Genomic DNA, 9,166 nt, shown 5'->3' on the forward strand with positions numbered 1-9,166 from the left:
AAGGTGCGACAAGGTCTTCCAGAACATCGAGTCCTCAGCACCGGATCCTTCCTTCCCCGGTGGTATTATTCATGGCTCAAGAACTTCTCTCATATGTTTTTGGACCATTTAGACGATTTTGGATTGAAACTGGCATCTGCAGTAGGAAAGCAGACAATCAACGGCAATTTGATCCACGCACTGGCAGAGTGGTGGAATCCAAGCACTAGTACTTTCTGGTTCCCATGGGGGGAAATAACTTTATTAATGGATGAATTCTCAGAGATTATGGTATTACCTGAACTAGTTGGTCAGCCTGAAGATCCATTAGAGAAACAATTTTTGATCAATTTCAAAGGTCTAGATCCCCGAGACGCTTTAGCTCGCATGACAGGACGCAAGTCTTGGCCCTTGATCAAGGAGAATGGAAATGAATATGTGGACCTGCTCGAAATCTACAGATAGTATGGGACATTTGCAGAAGTCAGCTCCTTATCTCGAACAACTTGAGAGAGAATCCAGCATGCGATGGTCTTATGCACTGTGGGATTAGCTCTCTTTCCAGATGGAAAGAATTACATGGATATCAGGATAGTTCAACTTCTGCGAAGGTGGGGAAGTCTACAGACCAGCCGTCTCTCTATAGCCATGGCCGCACTAGCTTTTCTATACCAAGGGTTGACCCGTTTCACACTCGGAGAATCAATTCTAGTCGAAGGGTGCACTTATGCATTGCAATCTTGGTTCCTCCGACATGTGTCAGCCTGAGCCAGTTCATTCAGATACAATGGTGAAAAGCTTATTCCAGTTGCGCGATACCGGTTCTTGATCGATAACCTTCAGGAGGAAGAGGTCGTATGGGACTACTTTGATCATCAAGAATCACCTCCCAGATATACTTATGCATACGACAAACAATTTAGGCTACTTGGCCCATTCTTCTGCGCATACTACCATCTAGAGCGGTGTGTCAGGCAATTCTCTCAGAGACAGAAGCATAGAAATTCATCTATTATCAGTGATCTTGCCAGAGTTCGATCTCACATCAGATCAGTGGTCTGGAGCATACCATTCTGCCAGACATGGTTGGGATTCTTTTGTTACTCTCACTACTTTTACTGGTCCTCGAGTGTCCTCTGATTATCAGGAGTGGTGGAAAATTGTTTATCCCCCTCCCCTTTGTCAAGTATATTATTAATAAAATCATGTATTTTTCCTTCAATAAAACTCCTTTAATTTTCATCCTATCTTGGTTTGACTACCTCACCTAGGTAACAAGGCGTATTTTCAGTTGTTTATTTTGCAAAGAATAGCAACGCAATTGTCGTGACTCCAGCGACGACTCAGTCCCTAGTAATGGGACATCCTTCAAATTGTCTATCAGATATTCAACAAATACTTCCTATTCAAAACCATTTTCAGCAGCTAATCCTCAGTTTGCCCTGCAGAGAGCACTTGCATCCTTACATGGTTCAGACGAGGTCCGGAAGGAAAGCCACGCCAGTTCAGCTTATCAGTTCTCCATCAACTTCAGTGCAAGAAATGGCCACTTCACAATCCGCCGAAAATGGAGGTCAACAAGCTAATGATGACATCGATCCTCAGATGTATTTGTTGTTCCAAAGAATGCTGAGCAAATTATTGTCTGAGGAAATAGGGGCCAGTTCAGGAAAAACTCACAATAAGAAAAAGGTCAAAGGCCAAACAGCAAAGAAGGATGTGAAGATCACCAAAAAGTAGAGTCATCATTCCATTTCAAGTCTTCAATAAAGCTATCAATTTTCTCATCTATCTGGATGCCATCTTTCTCTTACTCCTCTGCAATTTGTCTTCAAAATTCATTATTCTTATCCTTCTTCATTTCATGCAATCTATGCCATAATGAATAAACTTTTTCTAAAAAGCTATTTCTTTTCAAAATTTCAGAATGTCTTCCCAATCAATAAAGAGATTAGTCATCAATTCTTCAATCATATCGAAAACTACAAAGATCTATCGGGTCAGGGCAAGAGCAGAACATAGTAAGGCCACAAAGCAGCCAGAAGAAATGGCAGAATTTGATTCATCACTTTCAGAGTTGCCAGAATTTGCAACAATTCAGAAATAAGATGGGCCATCGACCCTAGTTCAGGATCCAACTGAAGACATCAATATTGGTTCAAAAGATAGTCCTAAAATTCTTAAAATCGGTATCAGCCTAAGCACAGATGAGAAGAAAAAGCTCATCGATTTTCTCAAGCAGTATCAGGAAGTGTTCGCTGAAATTCCACTATAGGGGGGGTGAATAGTGAAATATGAAATAGATCGATAAATTAAAAATTTAATGCAATAAGGCACAACACAGAAAACACAAGATTTATACTGGTTCGGTCGAGTCACTGACCTACATCCAGTCCCCAAGCAAAACACTTGAGCTTTCCACTATAACATCCGAGTTACCGGATAAATAGTACAACACCCTCTTCCTCAGAGGTCTTCTTCTCTCAACAGAGAAGGGGAACACCCTCTTACATAGAGGTCTTCTTCTCTCAACAGAGAAGGACAACACCCTCTTTCACAGAGGTCTTCTTCTCTCAACAGAGAAGGACAACATCCTCTTTCACAGAGGTCTACTTCTTTCAACAAAGAAAGAATACAGTGAATAACAGAAAGTTACAATACTTCCTATAGAACCTTCATAATGATATGAATGCACGAATGAAGGATTCTCAGAATGTTCTGTTCTTTTCACTCAGACAATACTCTTTGTCAAAGAACTATTCTTGACTTTTTTTCTTTCTTTTTTCTTTCTTTTTCTAGGCTCTCTTTTTCAAATATCAAATAGGAATTTTTCTCGTTGTAAGCTCACATGTCCATGTTTGAAGAACTATTTTGTTTGTGTTTATATAGCCTTCAAAAAATAGTCATTGCCTTTTTGAAATGATTGTCTTTTTGGGATGTGACATGTCAAGTCATTTCAAAAACAACTTTATGTATTTTTCGAAAAAGTCTTCTTTCTATAAGTGTAGTATTTGGGGTACACTATTCGTTGTAATATTTTAGGTATGATATATTTTATGTAAAAATTCTATTCTCATAATAAATGATTTGTAGTACATTGAACATTGGATTGTAAACCATCATGTAGTTTTGTCTTTATTCAAATTAATGATTTGTAGTACTTTAGTATTTTATTTAGAAATCATCACTTCTTTACTTAAATGGGTGTAAGTACAATAAATGCTTTGAGTTCTTTATTTTGTAAATAGTCGTATCTAAAAAATACTTTATGATGTGCTACTTAATGTCTACAGAGAGAATGAAGACTTTAAGCAAGTCGACATTCTTGAGTGGGGTTAAGACAGTCATTTCTAAGAAAGTTTTTTTGAGGTGGTATTTAATGTTTTACATAAAGAATGATGACTTTAAGTAAGTCGACGTTCTTGAGTTGTATAAAGTAACTAAAGTTTTTTCTAAACATATTATAATATTAGTTTTCTTTGTTTAGTTCAACTAGCCGATTTTTATGTTTGTCTTTTTCCTTATATACTTGAAATCATTACTTTTTATTTCTTTTCAAGTTGTCTTATACATGATAGAAGGTACAATTAATGCTTTGAAATCATGAGCTATTATATCTTGTCAAAATACCTTTTTCATAAAAGTTTTAAGAAGGTACAATGATTAGATTTCAAAAAGGTGCTTTTTGAAAATATCGTATACTTTTATGAAACATAGCTTTTGTGAATGAGTGGCTTGTATGATAAAAGCATGTAATATGCAATATGTATGCTTCTGAAGGTTCTGTTACATATGACTCTAAAGAAGAAAAAAATCTTCATCTTGAAGCAGCCGATCTCTTTTGATGATCTTTAAGAATGAATGGCCCATCAAGCTTTTTCTTCAGGGAGTATGATTGCACCAAGGTTGTACTTGAGCAGGAGGTCTCCATCCTTTTTGGGTGAATTAACCTTGCATCAAATACTCGTTAAATACATGAAAAATCATATCCAGTCATAATATAACATTATTCATGAAGGCATATTATCATATCATATATGATAGTGTATCATATTGTGTGTCATCAAAATATAGTTTCTCAACATTCTCCCCCTTTTTGATGATGACAAAATATGCTCCCTCTGTCAAAAAAGCCATTATGCATAATAATAATATATAAAAAATGCATAAAAAATATAGAAAAATGTCAGAGTATTTTTCTCCAATATTGGAGACAGGTTTTTCTCCCCCTTTATCATGGACAAAAAGGAGGGGATCAGAGTATAAAAGTTATTACAGACCAATAAATAAAAAAAAGTTCATTCTAATTCGGATGAGGAGTGAAACGTCCGAAGTAATGCATCTTGGCCGATTTTCAGAGATTCGAAGGCTTGATGTAGAGATGCTTGACTTTTTAGAAGAAGATCCTGGGTGTTCTGTATATCGACAATTGCTGAGAAGATGTCGAATTCAGAAGTTGCTGCTGGATCTGTTTCTTGAGGGCCTTCGTCATCAGAGTTGAGTTGAGGGGACTCTTCCTCAGGGAGGGAGGAGTCATCAAACGTGCGGTTGGAGTAGTAGACGACATCGGTTTCAAGCGGTATTTTGAAGTATTGAAGGATAAGGGTGATGAGGTACCCGAAAGGAAGAGAGCGAAAAGAGCGAAAGTTAATCATGTTATTAAAGATAACACTGGACCAGTTGATTGGAAAGGCATAGAAAATTGCATAGAGAAGGAATGAGATTTCATTGGCAATAAATCTCTTAGAAGGCGACTTAGGGACTACATTTGAGGAAAGGATTTGTGACAACAACAGCGCATGAGGCTTCAAGTTGCTTATGTGCCACGAAAGATGGGTTGAGCGAGTGTAGAGGAGGATTTTCTTAAACACAGTTCGGTTGATAGGAACTATGTTAGGGAGCTTAATGTCGTAGGAAGAGATATTTAGAATGCATCCTAACTAAAAAATGTTGAAGGAGATGACTTTTCCATGAATCATGGAAGTGATAGTGGAGTGGTCGTGGTCGACTGAAAGATTGGTGTAGAAAACTTTGATGAGATGTGGATAAATGGTCATAGATTGGGAAGAGGCTATGACATGAATAAATTTGGACAGTGAAGTTTGTAGATCAAATGATGGAAAAGCTTCAAGATGAACTAACTTGCCGGTTTGGATGGGCATTGAGCTAATGGAATGATATGTGTGAATGAGATCTGGAAATCTTAGATCCGAAGCTTCAATCATGTTGACGTCGGATGATCTTAAAGAGGAGGCCATTTTCAAAGGTTTTGAGAGAATGAAAGCTTTTGAAAGAAAATAATGACTTGAAGAGGGTGAAAGCTTGTATGAAGATAGAGAAATTTGAGTGAATTGGTGAGGGATGAATCAATCTATTAAATAGAAGGAAGAAAATAATTATGATAAGAAGTGAGTGACATTTGAAATGAATGAATTTTAGATTTTAGTTGAATGGAAAAATTTGTGAGTTGTAACTTAAGGGGCTTGTGAATGATAGATCAAATCAATTTTTGGAAGATAGTGTATTATATTAGGAAGAGTGCCAAGAAGAACATAGTTTCACAAATAATTTTTCTATATAGGGAAATATTACTATGGGAGAGTTTATCGAATTGTGAGATGTGTCATGCTTTGAGTATGGAGTGCCCATTAGAAATGATGTGTGGAAAAAATCAAGGAGGTGTATTCCAAGATTAGGATCCATAGACTTTGAAGATATCCATGTGAGATGAATAATGGCCTAATAAAACAAACAACTTTTAAAAAGAATTTTTACTTTATGAGGATTTATTCCAAATTCGTGAAGGATGAAATTTAGAAAAAGACAAAAGAAATACATGAGTGAGGAGTAATGATTACATATATATAAGAAGTATTTTTATAGATATGCGTGGGAGGAGTGAGAATAGTCATAAAGAAAGGGTGAAGCTATATACGAATGTAGAGTGAGATAAGAGTGGACATAAAGGACAAAAAAATTTTTATGTTAGATATGAGATGAATGACATAAAGTAAAGTCATGATTGTCAAGAATTGATGTTTTTACTTAAAGGACATGAATCTCGATTGGAGGGAGTTCATAGTTTTTGAAAAAGATTAATTAATTCAAAATATGTAAAGGAGTCAAGGTCACAGATGGAGGCTCAATTCGGATGAGATAGAGAGAGAGAAAAAAAGATGGTACTAATAGTACTCATGAGAAGAACATATAATAGTTAAAAAAATGAAGAACAAGTTGTCGAGAATGAGTTCTTATAATAATTTTTCATAAAAAGTGTGAAAAGATGATAGGACAAAAAGTAGATTGTACTTGAGATATGATATAAAAGATGACATAAAACATTAAATAGTAAAACTGTACGTGAAATATGAAAGACTTAAACTTTGAAAAAGGTGGTGTATGGAATAATGACAAAATAAAAATAGTAAGAAAAGCAAACACTCGATTTTGACACAAATTTGTAAACCAAGATTTCACATAAAGTGGTTTTATCATTTTTACTTGTTATTCTTTGATTAAGATAATATTTTGTAAAGGTGAACTCGAGTAGACTAATCTTTCTAAATTTTAATTAGTCATATTGATTTTATAAATCATTTAATTTACATATCCCTAACTCTCTTCTAATTCTTATAAAGTCTTCATTTTTTAAAGGTTTAGTAAAATTGTCTGCTAATTGTTTATTAGTGGGTATAAATTTCAGTTTAATTATATTGTTTAGGACTTGTTCTCTTAGAAAGTGGTGTCTGATTTGAATGTGTTTAGTTCGAGAGTGTAAAATAGGATTTTTTGATAAATTTATAGCACTTGTGTTATCACATAAAATTGTTGTATTTTCAAATTTCAAACCAAAATCTTTCAAAGTTTGTTTCATCCAGATGACCTGTGTACATGCTAAGCTAACAACTATGTATTCAACTTCAGTAGTTGATAATGATACACAATTTTGTTTTTTACTGAACCATGAAACTAGAGAGTGCCCTAGCATATGACATGTTTCACTTGTGCTTTTTCTGTCAGATTTACTTCCAGCAAAGTCAGCATCACTGTATGAGATTAAATCAAATGTAGATGATTTTGAATAAAATAACCTAAAATCAACTGTGTCTTTCAGGTATCTCATTATTCTTTTTACAGCTTTAAGATGTGATTCTTTTGGATTTGACTGAAATCTAGCACACAAGCAGATACTGAACATGATATCTGGACGACTAACAGTTAAATAGAGTAGTGATCCTATCATACCTCTGTATAACTTTGTATCCACAGCCTTACCATCTTCATCTCTGTCCAATACAGTAGTTGTGCTCATAGGAGTAGTTTTTGAAGCAGTTGAGTTCATGTTGAATCTCTTCAGAAGTTCATGAGCATATTTAGATTGGTTGATGAAGACTCCATCTTTGGTTTGCTTAATATGCAGTCCAAGAAAGTAGGTGAGTTCTCCCATCATACTCATTTCGAATTCTTTCTGCATGGACTTAGAAAAATCTTCACAGAGAGTGTTGTTAGTAGATCCAAAGATGATATCATCCACATAAATTTGAACGATTAGGGTATGATTATTCACTATTTTCACAAATAGAGTAGAATCTGCTTTGCCTACAGAAAAACCAGTTTTTAATAAAAAGGTTTTAAGTCTGTCATACCAAGCACGAGGTGCTTGTTTTAATCTATATAAGGCACGTTTTAGTTTGAAAACATGATCTGGAAATTGTTCATTTTCAAAGCCTGGAGGTTGTTTTACATATACTTCTTCATTTATAAAACCATTTAGAAATGCACTTTTAACATCCATTTGATACAGTTTGAAATCCATATAGCTTGCATATGCTAAAAACATTCTAATAGATTCAAGTCTAGCAACAGGAGCAAATGTTTCATCAAAATCAATACCTTCCTTCTGGTTGTATCCTTGAGCTACTAGTCTTTCCTTGTTTCTTATAACATTACCTGTTTCATCTAGCTTATTTCTGAAGATCCATCTTGTCCCAATGATCTAATGATCTTTTGGTCTAGGTACAAGATCCCAAACATTGTTTCTTTGGAATTGATTCAGTTCTTCAGTCATGGCTAGCATCCATAACTCATCGATGATGGCTTCATCAATCTTCTTTGGTTCAAGTTGAGAAATGAATGCCATGTTTGCAATCCGTTTCAGTTGAGCTCTAGTTTGAACCCCCTTGGTTAGGTCTCCCAAAATCTGCTTTTGAGGATGATCTCTGATTTCGGCAAATGTTCTTTAAAGATCATCTTCATTGGGTTTAGCTATGTTGTCTAAGAATAAATTTGTACTTTCAACATCATCATTGTTAGTCTGCTTAAGAACAGATTGATCAATAGATTCACAAAAACTGACATGCATAGATTCTTCAATAGTATTTGAACTCTTATTAAATACTCTGTATGTTTTACTATGACTTGAATATCCTAAGAATATGCCTTCAACAGATTTAGCATCAAATTTATCAAGGCTATCTTTTGTGTTAAGATAAAATATTTACACCCAAAGACTTTAAAGTGGTCTATCCTTGGAGTTCTGTCATAGAACAATTCATAAGGAGTTTTATTTAATAAGGGCCTAATAAGAACTCTATTTGATATATAGCATGCAGTATTAACAACTTCTGCCCAAAAATATTTAGCAAGTTTATTATGTTGGAGCATAGTTCTAGCAGATTCCTGAAGGGTTCTATTTTTTCTTTCTACTACACCATTTTGAGGTGCAGCTCTAGGAAAGGCAAAGTTATGAGAAATACCATGCAAGTTACAAAAAGATCATTATCAAATTCTCCTCCATGGTCACTACGAATTTTTATAATAGAACACGATTTTTCATTTTGTAACTTTTTACATAAAATTTCAAATTCACAAAACGTATCACTTTTGTTTTTCAAAAATATTACCCAAGTAAATCTTGAGTAATCATCTACAATGACAAAAGCATATTTATTATGATTAAGACTAGCTACTCTAGAAGGACCAAAAAGATCCAGGTGGAGAAGCTCTAAATGTCTTTTACTAGAAACAATATTTTTTGATTTGAAAGTTGATTTTGACAATTTTCTTAGTTGACATGCATCACAGAAATAGTCCTTTTTAAATGTCATTTTAGGTAACCCACGTACTAAATTTTTTTTAGCTAATTTAGACATGTATTTTGAGTTGACATGACCCATTCTCATGCGCC

This window comes from Nuphar pumila, chromosome 9, assembly GCF_984573655.1.
Source record: "Nuphar pumila chromosome 9, dmNupPumi1.hap1.1, whole genome shotgun sequence".
Taxonomy (NCBI): Eukaryota; Viridiplantae; Streptophyta; class Magnoliopsida; order Nymphaeales; family Nymphaeaceae; genus Nuphar; species Nuphar pumila.